The sequence below is a fragment of the Dasypus novemcinctus genome, chromosome 17, assembly GCF_030445035.2.
Source record: "Dasypus novemcinctus isolate mDasNov1 chromosome 17, mDasNov1.1.hap2, whole genome shotgun sequence".
Taxonomy (NCBI): Eukaryota; Metazoa; Chordata; class Mammalia; order Cingulata; family Dasypodidae; genus Dasypus; species Dasypus novemcinctus.
The window spans coordinates 56,474,998-56,496,707 of record NC_080689.1 but is presented as its reverse complement, the minus strand read 5'-3'; the positions used below and the strand labels follow the sequence as shown (position 1 = coordinate 56,496,707).

The following is a 21,710-nucleotide window of genomic DNA, read 5'->3' as shown; positions in this document are numbered from 1 at the left end:
GTTTGTCCTTTAGCCATGGAGACTGCCGGAAACCAAACTTTTATCCTGGAGCCTCCTTATAGCTCACTCCACAAGTAAATGAATTTAATCAAAGGTCATCAGATTGCTTTTGATTTTCTAGGTCACAGTAAATCCTAGAATTTTCCACCCATTTTTAACTGTTTATTCTATTAGTATATTTAGCAAACATGTTAACTGACTTTTTTTTTTCTCTGCAAGCCACTAACTTGCTGATTGATCTTTTTAAGCACATTCAACTAAATCATTGAATAAAATTTCAATCAGGATATTCTATACCCCACTTTACAAGTAAACCCAAATATTTTTACAAGAAAAACCCTGTCTTAAATGAAAGAAAAGAAAATGACTTGAGGAAAAAATTAGAATAAGGAAGTCCAGTGAATTACTCCCTGCATCCCTCAAGAAGCTTGTCCCGTTGACAAAGCGGTGATAGTCTTATGTCACTGAGGTTGCCAACTTACTTTCCAGAGAGTAGATAAAAGCAAACAAGCTTGTTGCTATGTGCTTTAAAATTTGGACTCCATTATAGTATTGTAATGTGCATCCCTCTTGTTACAACTCCCAATGCTCAGCAAACTTGTTTTTTATATTTTTGTTTCCTTGTACATTCTTATTACATATTTTTGGACTTCAAACAAATGACATAGTTAGACCTGTTTCAGATCCAACTATGATAGTTACTTTAAATGAATATTACAGTATTCTAAATAAAGCCACATTATTTTGAATTCAAATAAATTTCTATGCTGATAAAAAGATGTGAAGAAACAAAGAAACGAACAAAAACAAAAAAGTGTCTTAAATTTTAAGAAAACATAATGGGGGGTTCTTCCTGTCCCTTGACATTATATCAGAGAAAGGGCTAGGATATTTTGGGGGTAAAATGTGATGTCTTTTGTGAGGTTTAAGAAATGCTACTAATAATTCAATAAAAGAAGAACATTCAGAGAATTATTTGAAATACATATGTCAGAAGGAGTTCTTATCTTGACATTATATATCTTTACTATAAATTGAAAATTTTTTGTGTAGATTTGCATGGCCCTTGAATGCATCTAGAGGGTCTTTGCATAAGGAATGGAGGCATGTCTTAGGATAAACTGAGTCACAAGAAGAGATCAAGGCAAAGAAACTTAATACAATGACATGATACCAGGCTTGGGAGAGAAAGGGTTGCCTCCAGCCCAGCACACCTGGATTTCTGCTTTACTTTTAAGGAGAGGAGATTGTGAATAAATAAAAGTGAAGCAAAAATAAAAATCAGTAGGAGCTGGGTTTTTGTTGTTGTGAATCTATGGAAATGTAAGAAAGTATAACACAGCAGGGCTAGAAGGTATGACAAAGTTAAAACACATTCAAGTGCAAATACCAGGGCTCCAGCGACAGTAGACTAGCCTGCAATCCAAAGAAAGGAAAGTCTGGGAAGCATCCCCTGCGTTGTTGGTGGCACAAAGAGCAACTAAGACAGGGATGGACGTGCTTGCTTGGAGGTGATCAGTGGCATTACACTGGCATCATCGAGGCTTTCGATGAGCACCCATGGTGGAGGCTCAGCAGGAATTGGATGCATTTCAAAGGCAGCTGACAGAGACATTTTTGGAGAGAACCAAAACCAGAAAGGAGAAAACTGGTAGATGCCAGGTTATAACCAGGAGCACATGTGGGACACGCCCAGGAGACTACCAAAGTTTGCGGGGAGAAGGGTGGATGAGGGATGTGATTTTCACATGGAACTGGATTTCTTTCACTTACAGGAGACATAGAACAAAAAAAACCTTTTGTTACAGTTTTTAGCAGTTTTGTCAGATTGAGTCAGCCAGGGAAACCCAGGTTACTCTTTTAAGAGTATAGGAAGGACATACTACTTGTCTTAAATGAATTTCCATTTTTTTTAACTGATTTTTTTCCTTCCCCTCTTCACCCCTCCCTTGCTGCTTTTGCCATCTGTGTTGCTTCACTGTGTGATCTTCTGTATCTATTTCTCTTCTCTTTTTTTGTCTTCTCTTTTCATCTTTCTCCTCTAGGATTCACTAGAATTCCATCCTGGGGAACTCTGATGTGGAGAGAGGTTCCCTGTCAATTGCTCCACCTCAGTGCCTAGTTTCTGCGGCATTTCACCTTGACTCTCCCCTGTTGTGTCATCATCTTGCTGCGTGACTCACTTGCGTGGGCACTCAGCTTGCTGGGTGGGCACTCGGCTTGCCACGTGGGCGCTGGCTCACCACACAGGCATTCACCTAGGCACTTGGCTGCACACAGGCACTTGTGCAGGCACTCGGCTCCCCACGTGGGCACCCACATGGGCACTTGGCTCTGTGCAGGCACTTGGTTCACTGTGTGGGCACTTGGCTCACCATGCAAGCACTCAGCTCACCACACGGGCACTGGCTCACAGCACAGACACTCTTTCTCTTCTTTTTCACAAGGAGGCCCCAGGAATCGAACCCAGGTTCTCCCATATAGTAGGTGGAGACCTTATCACTTGAGCCACATCCACTTCCCTGAACTTCCATTTTAATAGCCAATTGCAAGTAATGTATATTTTAAAGAAATCCACAGAATATAATAAATTGCTTAGCTACTAAATATAGAAGATGTTTTAATCCTGAGTATTTTAGAGATGTTTTGTGTTTATTATTAATCAAGCAAAGGAAGTTAGTCAAGTAGTAGTTCCAAATAGAATGTGGAAATTTATTATACATACTAGTATTAAAAATTATAGAATTAAACTCTGTGGTAACTGAATTTCCAAAATCAAATATTTAGATGTTTATAAGTCATGGAGGCTATCAAAATATAGTTTCTATTTTAGGAGAATTTGTAAATAGTTATTTTTGTAATAATTGAAGATACTGCAAGAAAGTGATTCAACAGTTTCAAAGATTATGCACACACACGTGTATTCACACACTGTGGCTGGTTGTTTTCTTCCCTGTAAATGAGGTACAATATTAACAGTTCATATCCTGATACCTTTCTCTGTGGTATTTATGGTAATTTTAAAACAATTTTAATAATCAAAGAACCATAAGCACATAAATGCAATTATTTTATGGATGCTGCTTTTTATAATAGAGTCTTAAGTGATTTCAAAAGGGAAGAAACATGATAAAATCACGGCAGGGTCAGCTCATAATTCTCCAGTAGGTTCACAGATCTGGGCTGACCTCTAAAGGTTCAAGGCCTTGAAATCTGTGATGCCTGTGAGTTGCATAGAGCACGAAGTCGATGCACGTTACCATGAAAGACAAGGAGAAGAAAAATATGTTTACTTCTCAATAGTTATCATTTTTGAGCGTCAAAGTGTGTGAGCCCACACATTTCCGTGTGAAATTCTAAGACTCACCAAATGAGTCAGTAAAGGTGGAAATGCTAAGTCTATGGATGTCACTGGAAAAAAAAAGGTGCTCCTGTGCCACACCAGCTAAGCAGACACACAGAAAGTGTCTGTTTTTGTGTATGTTTGTAGTTAAATAACACAGTGAGACAAAGCCTCTAATTTTATTTGAACTCATGAGGTGCAAAAAGCCATGTTTATTAAACCTGACAGTGAAGTAACAACGTAGCATATAATTGCTATTCAGATTGGAATGCTTTCATGATGGAAGGAAATACGAGGGGAGGTATTTTTATGAAAATCATTTTGAAGGAGTTTTGTTCACTGTCTTTCAATTGCAGTGCCACAGGATCCAAAAAGGCCATTTTAATTATAATTCTCAAATTCTGTGGTCTAGTTTTTTATTAGAATGCCAATCCATTGACCTTCACCTTCTACTCACTACCATCTGTACATTTAGACCTTGCCTGGGAGGCATGTGAAGCAAAGGCTTGAGGATTTAAGAAACAAAGCTTGAAAAAAAGTTTCTTCTTTCCTGTGAATTAGAAAATAGAAGCTAAGTCTTTCAAAGTATTCCCGTTTATTAAAGAACTAACGAACACACACCTTGTTTCTACCCAGTGCCCCTCTGGGACCTGATTTTGCCTGTAAGCTCTGCTTCGTCCCTTTGTCAACCAAGGACTTTCCTTGGGTTGGCTGAATTGAATCCAAAGGTCTGATTAGCTGAGTAACTCCACCGAGAAATAGGAACGAGACAATCCACGCTTAGACATTTCTTCATTAAAGTAAATGGGACTTCAGAAGCGAACAAATGTGGCCACTTTTAATTTAATCCTGAATATTTTGGGTGCGTTGCTTCAACCTTAAGGTTGGCAAAGTTCCAGAAAAACAAAAAGGAAGACGTTGAATCTGTTGGTGCGTGTCAGTATTTTTTCAAAATCCTCTGGTTGTTCTTTCTATGAGGTTTGTATCTGTCTCACTAAATATACACACGAATGCCAAGGCCTGCGCATCCCCTGACACGGAGGAGGCGTGTTCAGTGATGTGCCTGCGTTTGTACACACAACGGCTTGTATCTTCGTGTGGACCCAGATCTTGGGACCCAGACCTGCTGACTACCGCCATCGGTTTCACTAGTTCAAACACTTAATAGCTAAAAGTCACAGACCCTTTTTCTTCAAGCAAATCGACAGCCCGAAAGTCAAGTAACAGTATCTTCAGAAAGCTCTATTGTGAAGCTGACTTTCAGTAATTGACACCAATAACCTAACAGCATTAAATCACCCATATTTTTATAGTGGATAAGCTAGTCTGCTTGTAAATATGTTCAAGGATAGCATGTAGGTGGCAGAAGTATTATGCTACAACTTTAACAGCTAATAAATCTTTATTTAAGCAAGGGACCTCTAAAATTTAATTAGGCATATGAAAGCAGAGATCATTCCGAGGGTAAAAATATGCCAGTTCTCCCAAGAAAAGACATCTGCTTCACGGAAAATCTTCAAGTTAAAATTTACTCTTCTGTTACTTTGTCAATAGAAAGCCTTTCTGGCAGAAGTTCAAGTATCTAACTTAAAAAAATAATAATAACAGAGGCCGACAGGAGGCATTCCTGGCACACCTTAAAGGGAAGGAAAAAAAATAGGGCCATTTGTGAACCTCGTGTGCATTATTTAGATAAATGCAGGTCCCCGCCTCTCCTTTCTTTCCTCTCTTCCTCCTTCCTGGGTCACCAAGGGGTAGTCAAGCATCTATGGCAGATTCAGGCTTACCCAATAGTAGAATTGGCTGTCGCCTGGTAATTTGAGAATTTTTAATGCAGCGCTTACCCGGCTCCCAACCTGAAAATGTCTCTTCCTCTGCTCACATCACAAATGTGGCTACACTAATGTAACCCTCCCCCACAAATTACATTTACATATCTCAATTACAACTGGTGCTTTCCAAGGAGCCCTCTATAAGTTACAGGTGATTTCAAACCTGAAAATCACTCCTTGTTAAAATGCAGGGCCCACTGGGACTGGTTATATTCTAAATCCCTGTATTCGATCTCAAATTAGTGTCTTCCTTTGATTTCCTTCTGTAAAAGAAGCATAAAATGCTTAACAGGAGAAGGGGGCAGCAAACTTTAAATGTCATTTATTTTATACTTTTAGCAAATTTGCTTCTTCTAAAAGTATAGAATTTGGTAGGCACAGTGGAGGATATTTAAGGCTCAGGCCCTGCTCTCGTGCAACACACCCTAGCTCAGAAGGTAAGACATAAATACATGAAGCATACAGTAACATTTCAAGGGTTTAAGGAATAACTCAAGGCAGGACATATATATATATATATATATAGAGAGAGAGAGAGAGAGAGAGAATGAGATATAGATATCTAGATATCAATAAATATATAGATATCTAGATATTGATATATATATATAAATATTTGCAGGACAAATAGCTTCATTCCTACCCCTCATGGGCCAGCCCCAGTCTATGAGCCTAATATAGTTATTTTTGTTGTTGTTTGTTTTTTATTTCCCAGGAGTCCTTCATCTAAGAACATAATATATTTGAACAAAATTGGCTTTAGGAATGCAGCCTCTGTTCTTTACTGGTATTGCTAAGTTATGTGCATGATACATCTCTAGAATGAATGTCATGAAAACATCCTAAAAACGTTCTCTAGCTTGCATGGTATTTCTTCTGAATCACTTTTTTTTTTTTTTTTTCAAACCAGAGGTTAGATCTTTTTTAAAAAAAGGATTTATTTTATTTATTTATCTTCCCCCACCCCCTTGTTTTGTGCTGTCTGCTCTGTGTCTGTTCGTTGTGTGCTCTTTATGTCTGCTTGTCTTCTTTTAGGAGGTACCGGGAACCGAACCCAAGGCCTGCCATGTGGAAGGGAGGTACCCAATTGCTTGAGCCACATCCATCCCTGCTTGTTTTGTCTCTTGTTGTGTTTCCTCCTTGTGTCATCTCACTGTGGCATCTCTTTGCATCAGTTCATTGTCTTACTTGTCTTCTTTAGGATGCACTGGGAACCAAACCTGGGACCTCCCATGTGGTAATTGGGCTCCCAACCACTTGAACCATATCTGCTCCCCAAATCACCTTTTTTTATGCTAAGAAGGTAACATTGGTGGTTCACTCAAATGTCAACAAACGTTGTCAATAATGAACTGAGAATTGAACCATTTTGCCCAGTTAAATAGTACTTTCATCTGATCAAGTGCCCTTCAGACCATTCTGTGTACTTTCCAAAATGGTATTTTAAAATTCATCTTAGCTTCATTTAAAAAAAAAAAAAGTAAGGTAGATGGTCTATTTTTTTGGAAGACATTAGCTCTAGCCCCAAATCACTAAGTAATAAAATTTAATGAAAATAGAAGGAGCTGTGTGATATAAAAAGAAATGCAATTATTTATCCTCTCCAAAATTCTAGAACTGGATAACTTTGTACTTGGGTGCCCTCGGGAAGGATGCAGGGACCTTGTGACTGCATCTGAAAAGCAGTGCTAAGTAGACTGCGAGACAGGCAGCTGGCATGGTCCTGCTGTTCCGAGCTGGCTTTATGGATTTGAGAAAGTCTTTGGGATCCTGATTCTTCAGCCATGATATTCAAGGCTTGGTACAGTTGTCTAACCTTCCTTTCAGTTTTACAATTGTATGAGCTAAGCCCAATTCCATCAAAAGGCTACTGAATAATGTTTAATATAAATTTGAATCTTGTTTCCATTAATGTGGGAAACCGAATATTTAGCTAGAATACAAATGGTTTTGATAGTCCTGGAACTTAACATCAGCCTGGAGTCTGCCATCTCTAAGACCTAGCAATAGGCTTTGAGTCTATTGGGAAAGGACAGAGATTGATTAGGAACATTTGGGGTGGCTGAGCCCTTGTATGAAGCAGAACATTACTTTGATACCAAAAGTTTCTCTTCAGTGAACTCATAGACAAATGGAGTCGAGTTTCCTGGCTGTGCTGCCAGTGATGACTGACTTGTCAGTTCGGGGGTTTATGTAGTCTTTATATTCAATATCATTCTAATCTGATGCACAGTTTCTCCAAATGTGAAATGATTATAATCCCTATTTTGGTTGTTCTGAAGATTGACAATATAGTGAATATCACTTTGTCTAGCAGTACTAGATATGTAACAAATCACACCAAAGCTGAATGGCTGAGGACAACCACCATGTTATTGCCCATGACGTGAGGCAGGGATTCAGGGAGGGCCCAGAGAGGTCTGCTCATTTCTGTTCCTGTGGTGTTAGCTGGAGCGCCTCTGTGTTCATCCACATGCGGCTTCTCTGTCCATGTGGGTTCACATTTTCCAGGTGGTGTCTTTCTCCAGTGTGATAGGCCCGACTTCTTACTATGTTGGCGGAGTCCAAGAGTGAAAACACAAGGAGCTACAAGGCCATTTCAGAATGCCATTTTTCCCCTGCATTCTATTGAGCAAAGGAAAAACTGCGTGGACCCAGGAAGGTGTGATTCACTGGGGACTACTTTTAACCACACCTTGTAGAAAGTCTGGCACGTAGTACATACTTGGTGAATGCATAGCATCTTACATGTTGCGACTTAAATCATCATTTGACCATTCTGTGAGTTGAGAAAACAGAGAAGAAATGTAACTTGATTTGCCCAAATTCATGTAGTCAATGAAAGATAACATTGGGACTTGAGTGTTTATCCTGACTTCAAGTTTTCTATAGGTTTTACTATAAATTACTGCTGATAGATTGGAAAGAAAATGAAATATGGAGAGTGATAAGTAAAAATGCCATGGTTGAGGAGGCTCACATGGCTTTATTGTTTTAGAAAACTGTGCATCTTATATTTATGTGCCAAATATTGGTTGAACACAGTAAAAGAAGAGTATTATGTTGTATTTATATAATACTTAACAGTAATATATGAATTCTTTATGTAAAAGTGTCATACAAAGGTTTTTTTAACCTTAGCATTATTGTTATTATTGTCATTATTTTGATTGAGGCCCTTGTTGAACTCTGAATTCTATTTGAACCTAACAGAGTAATCAAAACTGTGAGCTATTTGATAATTCCCATGAATATGACAGAAAAGTTTTCATGAAATCCCTGCAGACTGAACCCATTGAATTTGGAATAGTTCTCATACCAGTAGAAAGAAGCAGATGTCCCAAACCAAACACACTTGGTTTAATACACTTTTACATTGGCCTTAATAGACAGATGTTTTGACTATGACATGGCAAGACAAGGATTTGAAATGGTGGATTGGAAAGATTTTGTTCATAAAAGTAATTGCTCTTACATTACAAAGTGCAGGATTTACATGTGGAAAATGTCAGCCTGTTGCAGCATCTCATGATGGATTGTGTTACCACAAGCCATGGAGTTCACTAGAAATAACCAACTTACTTCTGAGGGACCCTTTTAATAGGCATCACACACAGAATGGCAGGGAGGGGGAGCCTCAAATCTAGAGTCATTCTAGTTATGCAGTTGATCCTTGATTATAAACTTTCAGGATTATCTGTGACTTTTCCCCCCATTTTATATTATTTTATAAGCAAAAAGCAATTCCTACATGCCAAGCACTAGTCAAAGAGCTTTATAAGTACAAGTAACTCATTTTATCCTCATAAAAACTCCTAGGAACAGGTGAGGAAAATGATGCACAGAGGAGTTATGTAACTAGCTCAAGGTCACACTGCTAGCGAATGGGAAAACCAGAATATCCTAGCCTGGCTCCAGAGTCCATACTCTTAACTGTTAGACTTTGCTCTCTTTTCTGTTACACAAGTCATATGAACTATATTTAATCTAAGGAATTTCTTCAGCTAGACAGGATTAGGTAAACTATCTAGAAGCCAGTTTACCAACAAACTTATCCCCAAATTTGGAAATGAAAAGGGTCTTGGGGCTCATGAAATAGTCACACAGCCCTTACACCAATTCCATGCACTTTACCCCTTGGCTCTTTCCCAGGCCCTTCTTAATGCTTATTTAGACATATAAGACACAAGCAAGAAAAGGACAGAAAAGTTAAAATATGTAAGCGTATTTGTATAGAGCACAATAAAACAGTTTCATGATGATCGCTCTGAATTATTGGAAGAAGATTAAATCATATTTACTACACTTTATGTAGAAGGCAGGGAAATACACACAATATATTTTAAAAAGGTCTTCCCTAAAAAATGCTCAAAGTTTTAGATTTTGGTTGCTTGGTATACTAAGCTTCTATAATGAGAGAGGATGTGTGTTGAATATCCCATTCTCAACAGTGCCAGAAAACTAAGTAAAAGAATGTAGCGAGAACACTGGGTGAGTTAGAGATACTCCCCCACTAGCTGGCTGATGGATGATGTGGGCAGGTCATTTATCCTCTCTGTGTCTCAAATTGCTTATACGCCTCACTCCAAGAGTTATTGTAAAGATTAAATAAAATAATATATGTGAAAGTGCCTGGTATGTAGTGTGTTTTCAATAGATATTTGTTAGAGAAAAAAGTAGCATTGCATTCCAGTGCCAAAGATACATTATTGTTAGAATTGGAGTTAGATATTATTTGTACAATTATACTCATGTAGGAATGTGGATAATGGAATGGAAGTGATTGTCTTGATATTCTTCAATAATTATACTGACTTCCTTTTGATTTACCCTATTTTTTTAAGGATTTATTTTTATTTATTTCTCTCCCCTTCCCTCCCCCACCCTGGCCCCCACTGTCTGCTCTCTGTGTCCATTCACTGTGTGTTCTTCTGTGTCCACTTGCATTCTTGTTAGGCGGCACCAGGAATCTGTGTCTCTTTTTGTTGCATCATCTTGCTGCATCAGCTCTCCGTGTGGGGGGCGCCACTCCTGGGTGGGCTGCACATTTTTTGTGCAGGGTGTCTCCCCTTATGGGGCACACTCCTTGTGTGTGGGGAGCACACATGTGGGGAGCACCCCTGCATGGCATGGCACTCCTTGCACACAGTAGCACTGCATGTGGGCCAGCTCACCACATGGGCCAGGAGGCCCTGGGTACTGAACCCTGGACCACCTATATGGTAGGCAGACACTCTATCAGTTGAACAACATCTGCTTCCCTACCCTGTTGTTCGTCTTTCACCTACTCTTTTTAAAAATTTTATTTATTTTATTTTTTAATTGTCTTTTTTAAAAGTAATAGATCATGTAAAACATTACATTAAGAAACATAAGAGGTTCCCATAAAGCCCATTCCCTACCCCCCACCCCCATCACTTTTTTAATTGTATATTTTTTAATATACATAGATTACAAAAAATGTTAATTAAAAAATGTAAAAGGTTTTCGTATACCCTCACCCCCACCCCACTCCTCCCACATCAACAACCTCTTTCATCATTGTGGCACATTCATTGCATTTGGTGAATACATTTTGGAACAGTGCTGCACTGCATGGATTATAGTTTACATTGTAGTTTGCACTCTCCCCCAGTCCATTCAGTGGGTTATGGCAGGATATATAATATCCTGCATCTGTCCCTGCAATATCATTTGGGACAACTCCGAGTCCTGAAAATGCCCGCACATCATATCTCTTCTTCCCTCTCCCTACCCTCAGCAACTACCATGGCCACTGTCTCCACATCAATGCTACAATTTCTTCCATTACTAGTCACAATAGTTCTATATTAGAATATCAGTAAGTCCACTCTAATCCATATTTTATTCCTCCATCCTGTGGACCCTGGGACGGTTTCACCTACTTTGAAGAATCTAACTTTGCAAAAACTGAATCCTGGGTAGAAATAAACCTTCTCTTTGATAAAACCCTGATGCACAGGGCAAGATGCATTTTCTGTAGAGGTTCATAGAGGAACCAAAGAATCCAAAAACTGTTAACATCTACTTTGATTCTATTTGCGAAGTGGAGATGGAGACTCGGCTTTTCCCTAAAGTATTATCGTGTCAAGAGAATGACTAAGAAAGGTCATCAGCCACTTACAAGTACAGTCCCAGGCTTTGAACAGGGACAGTCAATGTTAGGTAACTGTATTTTGTTGTCTAAAACAATTTTTAACATGACAGGGGTGGAGGTGGAGGTTAGGGGGTAGGCAGGGTTTCAAAGTCATTTGGGAAATTTCTTTATAAAAATGTATTTGACTCCCTCCTTAACCAAAGTTGTAAATACTTTTAAATATCCCTCCAGATATTTTCTAATGCTTTTAATACCTCTTCAGGAGATTCTGATTCACATCCTCCTCATCCCTCCCCCATCATGACAACTCTTGGTCTAGTACATTAATCACATCCTGTTTACAATTTGATGTCAACACTGTTCCCTCAGGGCCACAGTGTGCTATAGCTGAGCACTGGCTGCCCCCTGTAGGAAGGGCAGCTCCCTCGATATCCACCCCCCCCCCCCCAAACTTCCTGTGTCATGAGCCTTTCTACTCATGGGACAACTGGACCCGCAGGTCAAACAGTCCAGCACTTTTCAAACTTGAATGTCTATGAAACCCCTGGGGCTCCTACTAAAATACGGATTCTAATTCTGTATTTATGCATTTCTTTCTTTTTTGTTTTTTAGAAGTTACTGGGAATCAAACCTGGGACCTCGTACACGGGAAGCAGTTGCTCAACCACATCTGCTCCCCTATGCATTTCTATAAAGTCTCCTGGTACTGTGGAACACACTTTGAGTAGCGAAAGTGAACATCACACTCCAGGCACCCATGCCCCTGTAATTCCCTTAGCAAATGACCCCATGCGTGCTTTCCAAGCCTGCATGGTCTCTTCCCTGGGTCTCTCCTCTGAGGATAGATTATCTTGCCAGTGTGTATCCCTTAGGCTTGAGCTATTCAGGCTATTTCACTGGGGGGGAGGGTAGCCAGGGTGAGGATCTCTGGGCAGAGCTTAAATTTGTGAGGTCCTTAAAGTGCAGGATAGGGTAAGAGGTCAGAAGAAAAGGGGGAATGGAGAAGATCACAGGTCAGCACTGGGACTGGGATCAGAAGCCACAAGGGAAATCTCCACACATTGCCATATTCCATCACAGAATTCCAGGGAGTCCAAGAATTTTAAATTCAAAATTGGCCTTATCAGGTCCTCAAAATGTTAAACAGAACTACCATATAACACAGTAATCTTGCCATTGGTTATATACCCAAAAGAACTGAAAGCAGGAAGTCAAACAGACATTGGCATGTTGATGTTCATAGCAACTTATTCACAATAATCAAAAAGTGGAAGCAACCTAAGTGTCCATCAATGGAAGAATGGATAACATAATGTGGTATATATATATCACCATGGATTATTATTCAGCCCTAAAAAAGAATGACATTCTGAAGCATCCTACAGCATGGATGAACCTTGAAGACATCATGTTGAGTTCAATAAATCAGATACAGAAGGACAAATGTTGCATGATCTCATTTGTATGGAATAAACAGACTGCAAATTCACAGAAACAGAAACTAGAATACAGGTCACCAGAGCCAGGTGGAGGGTAGGGAATGGAGACTTAATGCTTAATTGTGACAGAGTTGGAAATGTTTTGGTATGGATGATGACAATGGTAGCACAACTTTGTGAATATTAACACCACTGAACTGTATACTTACAAGCACCTTAAATGGGAAATTTTATGTTGTATATATGTTACTACAATAAAACATTTTTTAAAAAACAACCCAACAACCATAGAAGTATACAATACAACCCAAAGAGTTAAACAATGTATACTATGGACTTCAGTTTAATATTGTAACTATAATAATATTGATTTATTAATTCTAACAAATGTACCTCATTAATGCAAAGTGTTAATAATAGAAAAACCGTGTGTGTAGGTATGTATATGGGAACTCTACTTTCTGTGAGATTTTTCTGTAAATTTTACAACTGTTCTAAAAAATAAAAATGTAAAAACTTAAAAAAAAGAACTCAGCCTTATACCTTATGAAGGTATAGAGTTAATATAAGTGGACAGAAGGTATTTTATTTTGAGTTAGATACCTTGCCTTGTTATATATAACTTGCTACTATCCATGGCCTCTGTTTGTATTCTTGCCTTAGACCCCCAAATTGTTAGAGGTGAACCAGTAAGGAGGGCACCCGTATTTGTGCTCACACTTCACCCCTCATCTAGATCATTCTGAGCTTTAACTTCAAATGACAAAAGGACCAAGGGAAGAAATAAAACTTTTTAGTTGTGGAGAGTTGTTTGGCAGCTGCATGCATTTTGTCCCTGTTATATGAATCTCTTTCACTTGCCACACATGACTTATTCATATGCAACTTGGGGTTTTTTGAGACCTTTAATATGTGTATTGGATGATGCAATACTGAACTCTCTGGGATACAGAGCAGTCAGAGTTTCTGTTGGTTAACAAGTTTTGCAAATGTGACTTCATAGTTAGGGGACAATGAAACCCACACAGTTCAAAAGAGAAGGCTGGCTGGCAATACTCTTTGGCTAGCATCTCTTTCTTTCTCTCGCTCTCTCTCTTTTAACCCATTCTCTTGTCCTATTACAATGGCATAGTTTTACAAGTTCTGGGTTAAGGGTCAAATCTCAGCTCCTCCACATACAAGCTGTATGACTCCAAGTTTACCAGGCCTTAGTTTTTTCACCTCTAAAATGAAGATGATACCTACTCATCAGGTTATTGAGAGGGTTAAAGGAGATAATACATATAAAAGCATTTACAATAATTCTTCATAGAATAAGTACTCAAACAATGTTTTTCATTATTTTGCTCATCTAAGCTTTATTTCCTTATTGAAGTCATCTAAATGTCCTACTGGCCCATTGGTTTTCTCTTCTTCGAAGTCCTTTATCCCTGACAATCACTATTTTATCATTTCACTTTTGATTATATTCCATTGTATATTATTAGTTTATTATGATTTTTCCAATGACATTATAATATATTTTAGATCAAGGACAATATTTTACACTAATTTTGTATCCTCCATTGCTCAGTGCACAATGCCAAACAAACAAACCAAAAACCTCAGATCTCTCTTGGGTAATGGATTAACTCACTATAAAGGAGTATTAAAGAACACGTAGGCTTGATTTGACTTGAATGGTCCAAAATAAAAATGGCAAAAGGAAATGACTCAAATAGGAAAAGGGTTGGCCTCATCAGAAGCTGTTGGAGCACAGAAAATACTAGATGATCAAGAAGAAATTAAACTACTGGGTATTATCTGGTAGAACACGGTGGAAAGGCTAAAGGGCTTCTCCAACTGATTTGGGAGGGGGCAGGATTACTTGAACTCATTTTAAGTAAGCACCTCCTATATCAGTGATGGACCTGTCTCTGTTTTGCTTTTTTCCCCAGACCTCAGGAAACTATCTGAGCATGACTTTTATAAGAAACGAGAGCAGTAATTGACACAGAGGTCATCAAGGAAAAATGGGGTTAGTGTGCAGGATTTTGAAGAGAGGGTAATGTGGGTGTTGATTCTCTCTGAGAACAGCAAAGCAAAGTTTCCAGGCAGCCCCTTCCAGAGAGCCTTGCCCTGTGCCTCATTTGCTCCAGGCATCCAGAGAATCTGAAAACAGTGGAGGGCTGGTTCTAGCCCACAGCATGGACCAAACAACTGGAGGATTTAGCAAAATCCTAATTTGTTTACCCCTTTCTGACCCAGAGAAATGTTTATGTTTATTTCTGAGGCTGTGGTAGGATGTGGAAGTCCAAGTGTTCTGACACTTAACACACCATGTGAGGTTGGAAGCCCATTGGTCCCTTTGTAATTTATTGAATATATTTAGGTTTTCATTTCACACCAATAAATGCAGGAAGGGATGCAGTTTTGACATTGTTTCTTCACACTTGTACACTCTGTAAACAGAAGTTATCTATCTGGAAGTCTAGCGGTTGTATATAAAGGCCCTGTTTACTTAATCTGAATGTCCATTTTTTTTCTGCTTGGTCTGCAAAATAAATGAAATGGAAAAGTGTGTCAGAATTAGAATTGTGTGGGTCTGAAAAAGATACTTGGGCCACTCTAAAAGCACCCTCTGTTTACATGTTTCTGCAGCTTCTGTCACTGCAGCTGTACTACAGTTTATAACAACCAATCCCTTTATATTTGTATTTTACTTTATTTTATTTTGTATTAAGGGTGATTTAAAGCCATGTCTTCCAAGTGTGTCTGAGGCTTAATAACTGTCTTTTTAAATAGTATATACACATTATGGTGATGGCAGTGAATTTCCTCCAATCTGGGTTTTGTTAAGAGTGGCTCAGAATTGTTTGTAGGACAATTAAAATGTGTTAATCTGCATTTGAAAACTTGATCCAGTCAAAAATTGGTTTCCTGTCCACTAATATTTGCCAAAGTATCATGTAGCTGGGGTTTCTTTAGAGGGTTATGGGAAGGAGAAGACTAAAGAACTCTTTAAAGTTATGCTCCATTTTAGGCCTTTGGGCTAATGTCTTCTTGCATAGCCTGTGTTCTGCTTCAGGGAAGGATTGGAAATGGGGCTTGAGCCATCCCACTTTCCATGCTCAACAAAGCCTAACGTCATTTTACTATACAATTTGAGTTATGTGTTTGCTTTTAATAAACTGAATCCTCACACAAAAAAAATAAATAGATCTGTTCTGCTTAAACTGGTGTACAAAGGGCTTGGGGAAAAAAAATATCTGTAACACCTCTTGGCTTTCTAAGGTAACTTCACATTCCAGCTTCCTGTGGGGAATGTGTGATAATAATTTGACAGGAAGTAAGTGGATTCTGTCCTGGACTTTGGGAGGAGACTTGACCCTGGAGCGTAAGGGCGGGAGATTGAAGGCCGGGAGCTTCCCGCCCAGCAGGGGGTAGCCAAGCGCCGGTAACTGGGAAGGAATTCCGCTCCCCAGGATCCACTCCCTCAGGGCCAGCAAGGCGGCTCGCGTTCTAGAAGCAGCCCTTCCTCGCCTGTGCTTAGATTATTTTACTCCAAAAGGAGCCATTCACCTGAGGCCTTCACCGGCAGGCTTGGCCCTTGCGTAACAGATTCTTAGGAAAGGGATCCCAAGAAAGGGATGTGAGAGCACATTTCCCTGCCCAAGGCTTGGCATGAAAATTGATAGGATGGGAGGCAGGTTTTACTTTTCCTTCTGACTCCGACTTCCCCTCTCCTCCCCGTGGGCAGACACTGAGAGTTCCCCGGGGAAGGGAGGGGAGAGCCGGGAGGTCAGGCCAGCCGGCCCCGGCTCACGTGTGAGCGTAGGAGAGGAGGCGTTTGGTGGTGGTGGTGAGGCGCCCGCGCCACAGTCCCCCAAACCGCCCCTGAGCAAACCTGGGATCCCGCAGGTGAGCCCCCAGGACGGCAGGTGAAGGGCCCAAGCCCGGGCGGCGGAGAAACGGCCTGGAGTTCCCGGGCTGCTGGGGAGAAAGAAATGCCCAGCGCCGGGAGGGAGGAGGAGGGGGCTGGGGAGAGTGACGAGGTCACTGAAGAAGAGATGTGCTGAAGGAAGCCCGTGTCGGTTACTGTCTGGGGAGAAGAGGTTGCGCCTGTGTTCTAGCCTGCGTGGAGAGAACCTTCCCGCGGCCCGGCCTTCCCAGCGCCGCTTCACCTTGTTGCTTCCTCAGTCAGGCCATTTTCGGTTGACGCTGCTTTTCTTTGTTCTGTTTTCTCCCAGTGCAATGAACCCTTACATTATGGGTTTCTGTTGTAGTTCTAACCTCTAATATACAACCATTACATCTTATCTCGTCTTCTAAATTACTCTAAAATCCAATTATAAAACCCCCTCTCCTTCAAGAGCACACAACTTGCCACATTACTGAAATGCTGGGCTGCTCTTTTGTTTTTCTAAATTAATAATAACGACCATTTTCCGTCTGCTCTTAGCATGGGACTCTTTTATATCACCACACAGCTTTCCAAAATGCATATTACGATTCTTTTTCTATCTTTGGCGGGCTACAAAGGAGCGAAGGATGATTTTACAAATATTCATAAAAGATCTGTCAGTTGGTTTTTACTATCAAAACATTTCCAACTCTACAGTTCTTAAAGGAGAAAGCATTTTAAAACTGATCAGTTAAAATTTCTCTACTGCTGGGCTTTGTCAGGGCAAAATTAAAGTCCATTCGCTTTTAAGGTTGTAAAAGGTTAAATGGATTTTACTTGTTAAAATTTTTGATGAAAACTCTTATTCCTATTAAGTTTCCAAAAATTACTAAAATAAGTGATTTTTAATCTAACACTCATTGTGAGTTTCTTTGATTTATAGTTAAAAGTGACAGGCGTAAAGACAAATATAGCTTCTATAAAATATAGAAATATTTCAGTAAAAAAAGTGATCATACCAAGGACATACTAGGGAAAAGTTTACAGAGGATTACTCAATTTTTTTTTTTGAGAGAAAGATGTAATCATGGTTGTAATTGGAAATCGCTCTTAAGAGAAGATGGTAAATTCAAATCTGACATTAGAAAAAGAAATCCGACTCGTTTTAGTGTTTTCTAATCAGGGACATGAAATGGAACTGCAATTGCTTTTCTTATTTGGAAATTCTTTTATTCTTGTGGGAAAAATATATTTGACGCACCTAAGGCATTTGATTTTGCAGTAACAAAATATGCTTGGTGTGCGATTATTAAAAACATGTATATGGCTAATCAGCCATATGCTTTTAACTTCGCAAGCTTGGCCATGTTAGTGGAGTTCTTCCACGTAAAGTTTGTGATCTGACTCCTTTCTCACGTTCAGCCTTTAAGCTGCTTAGGATAAATAAATAAAAGGTCCTAAAGCCACATGTTGAAATTTCAATTGAGCATTTAAACAATATATCTCTAGTTTAGGAATTTTGTGTATTTATTGTGCTCTGAAGTTTAACTTTTAAACTCCCTTAAATTTTAAATATAGAAAGACCACTCATTCCTTTTTAATAAACTACTCTATTTAAGAGTTTTCAGAGGCCAAAGTGAAGGCCTGGGGAGAAGGAGAGAGAACAGCTGAAGGGGCACCACTTGGAATTTATAGGCTGAGATGAACCAGAAGGAAATACTAATCACTAAATAACCTAATCACGTATAAAATATAGGTGATCAGGAAGCAAAATTGTAAACTGTGAATAAAACAAAAAATGGTCATTTTTCATTCTTACATAATTATAGATTACATATATGATAATTATATATATGCAACTATATACTATATATTTGTATGTTCTTTTTCCTTGTCTTGTACAAAGAGATTCAATAATCTTAATTTAATCAGGACAGAAGCATCTCTCTGTTAGTCATTTTATATTTCACATTATCAGTGTAGCTACATTTTTTTTTTCCTTTTTTCTTTCTTCTTAAAATTTCCGATGCAAATCAAGAACATATGGGCAGCATTGTCTTCCTTTGCACCTCTAAATTCTGAATATTATGTTGTAGTTTCAGTGCGGCTTTATGGTCATCTATTGGTTTTGTTAACAGAATTCAGCATAACTCACCCATTTCTTTAAAGTTCAGATGTTTTTAAGATTTGACACTTACTATTTCGTTTAGAAATGTATGTCCTCAAGCATTCTACTAATATGTTCTTAAATAACATATTTTTTTTATTTTTACATTTAAGTAAGTTTCTAACCAATGAGCTAAACTTTTACCAGCTCCACAAAGCATAAATTAAAATATTTGGGCAGCCCTTGTAGAATCCTTTTTAAAAAAAATCAGGAGTGTGTTTCCTTTCAAATGTGACTATCAAACATAAGAAAATACAATTAAATTTAAATTGCATTCTTTTGCATATTTTGTGGGGTTTCTCATGTTATTTCAAATTTTAAATTAAGATGTTTTTGGGAGTTTAATTCATGGACTCTAGGATATCCAAATTACTTTAAAATATTTTAAAAATAATCTATTATTGAGATCTATTAAACAAACCAAACTATATGCTATAGGACTTTCGATAAACCAGTATTGTCCTAATTTAGAAACCACCCCTAGTAGGTCTTTGAGGATTTGTGTCAATTCTGAGATAGACCAGGCCGTGGCCACAGAAGCAACATTTGGGGCAGCGTAGCAGTAAATTACTCTATAGAACCCTAGAGGCACAGAAGAGTTAATGCAGCTTCCAGGAGAAAGGAACACCTGGTGAGTAACTCAGGCAGGGGGAAGGCCTGATTAAATGTGTCACAAGCACGTCTCAGTTGTGAATTAAAGAGCAAGATGCGACATTGTATCAGGCCTTTTCCCCTCTTCTTTCCACCCTATGTTTCAACTAGATAGAGCTCCTGTGCTCTTCCTGACAGTGGTGCTGCGCTGGGGAATTATTGTAGTCTTAGGATGAAAGCCTGTAATTTAAAGTCATAATTCCACCTTTAAAATGGAGATCAAAATACAGTAATATAAAATACAATGTGTGGGGCATCAAGACGTAGCAAGTGTCTCTTCCCATCAGATTTCTCTATTTACAAAAGGGGTCAGTAATATCAAGTGTATTTTCCATATTTAAAACTGAGCAAATATTCCACTAGATACACATTTCTTATAATGCACACCAAATGAAATTTCCTGGCCCCAAGATACAATAAAATAAAATAAATTTAAAAGCCCAGAAAAGAAGGTTCAATATCAACCTTCTTTTCAAATATTTCTTAAAAAACAGTGTATCGTGATCAATTCAGTATAAATGAACATATGAATTATGTTTGCCTTAATATACCAATATACTGTACCATGATATGAAAGAATACTAGGTTGTAGAAAGCATTCCCATTGCCAGATCCTTGACTTTGTAAAACAAAAGTATTTGACATTCTACAACTTAAAAATTCACTCTCCTTGCCCTTTAAATACTTACGTTTAAATTTTTTTTCTTACTACATTTTAAAGCTTTTCGTTATGCTATGTACTGATTTGAAAATACCAGTTTTAAGTACTAAGTAATAGCAAAATAAAATTTTCTGTGAATCAGTTATTCAGCTATGTGAGGAGAAAAGCTATATGGAAAATGACTCTAACTTTCACAGGGAAGGATATGTCACAGGCCTCTGAATTGGGGCTAGAAAAAAAAAAAACCCTAGCAGCTGTGCATATTGGAAATTACCAGGCATAAGTACCTTTTTTTTCTTGAAATAAAGTTCAAGGTAACATTTAAATGAATAATTATTTACCATTTTGTTAAATGCTGGCATGTACAGCAGGCATCATCTATTAGTACAAATGCTTTTTCTGCTTAGAATGGCTCATTAGTTTCTTTGTAGGCTGCACTGGTTTTAAGATTCAAATTCAAAATCTCCTCCGATTTTGCAGTTCCATTTCTGGCAGCTGGCCAGCAGCAGATATGCATAATATTTCACTGTTAGACCTTGCAAACATTATATCCTGCTGTGCTAAAGAAAACATTGTGTTTCTTACCACATGAAAATAATCCATCACTTTTCAATCAGCACACACAAAAAAGCTCTACCTGTTTTTTCCATCAGACTCCAGAAAAATTAATGGTCCCAATGTGAAAGGTGGACTCTCCATACATGATCCATTAAAGTACAAACTAATCAAAATATATCTAGCATCTGATTTGCTAAGCAAGATGGAACAAAAGAGATGTGATGGAAAAAATAGATCCTCCTAAGACCCATATAACCTTGTTCTATCAGTATTAACCTTATTTATTTTAAATGTGGGGGGACATAAATAAAATATCATGAAGTGAATCCTTTGAATTCAATCAATTCAGATAGACACTCTGTACTTATCTGGAAGAGATGGCTAAAGACCCCTCCTGTGGTCTGGAAGAAATTTTATTATGAAAATGTTTTGAAAAATTAAAGTTGGAATATAAATCCCCCACCTTTGTTACTAGACAACGTAATACATTAAAGTAAAAGTTTTCTTTGGCAGTAAAAAACACTATTATTTTGTCATCTTGTTCATGCCTTTTAAAAATAATTTCATGCCTTTAGCAATGCTCACGTCACAGCTAGTTTTGAGTGAGGCACAAGAACTTTCCTTGTGATTTATGCCATAGTATTCCGATCAGAAGGACGGCAGACATCTCAAAGAAGTGTCTTTAAAAAAAATCCATTTTAGAGTTGGGTTTTTTTGTTTGTTTTTTGTTTGTTTATCTGGTTTTTATACTTCCATTGAAATTACTTGTATTTCTTTGCTGCCACTGGATTTTTGGAAAATATTATTTTCAAGCTCTTTCTCTGTCTCCTTTGCTTCTGTCCCTTTTGGTCTGACCTGGGTCTTGCAGTTTAATGCATTTAATGAAAGGGCACTAAGAAAAATATACAGACCATGGAATACAATGCTGAGGCTAAGAAGTTATCTATGGTAAATTATTTCACTCAAAAAAACATTTGTTTCTGGATTCTTATAACCTCATGTTTGGAGTGCCACATTGAGCTTTTTTATTGGTATTCCAGTTTCTTTCCTCTTCTTTT

General features: G+C 38.4%; 1 long non-coding RNA gene across 1 annotated transcript in view; it reads left to right on the top strand.

The window, feature by feature from the left end:
- Positions 1–16,355: 16,355 nt before the first annotated feature.
- LOC111759575 (uncharacterized) overlaps positions 16,356–21,710 on the top strand; it is a 60,302-nt gene continuing 54,947 nt past the window's right edge. The window contains exon 1 of the long non-coding RNA XR_009181167.2: positions 16,356–16,632. This is a non-coding gene — a long non-coding RNA (uncharacterized lncRNA). The remainder of the gene's footprint in view (positions 16,633–21,710) is intronic.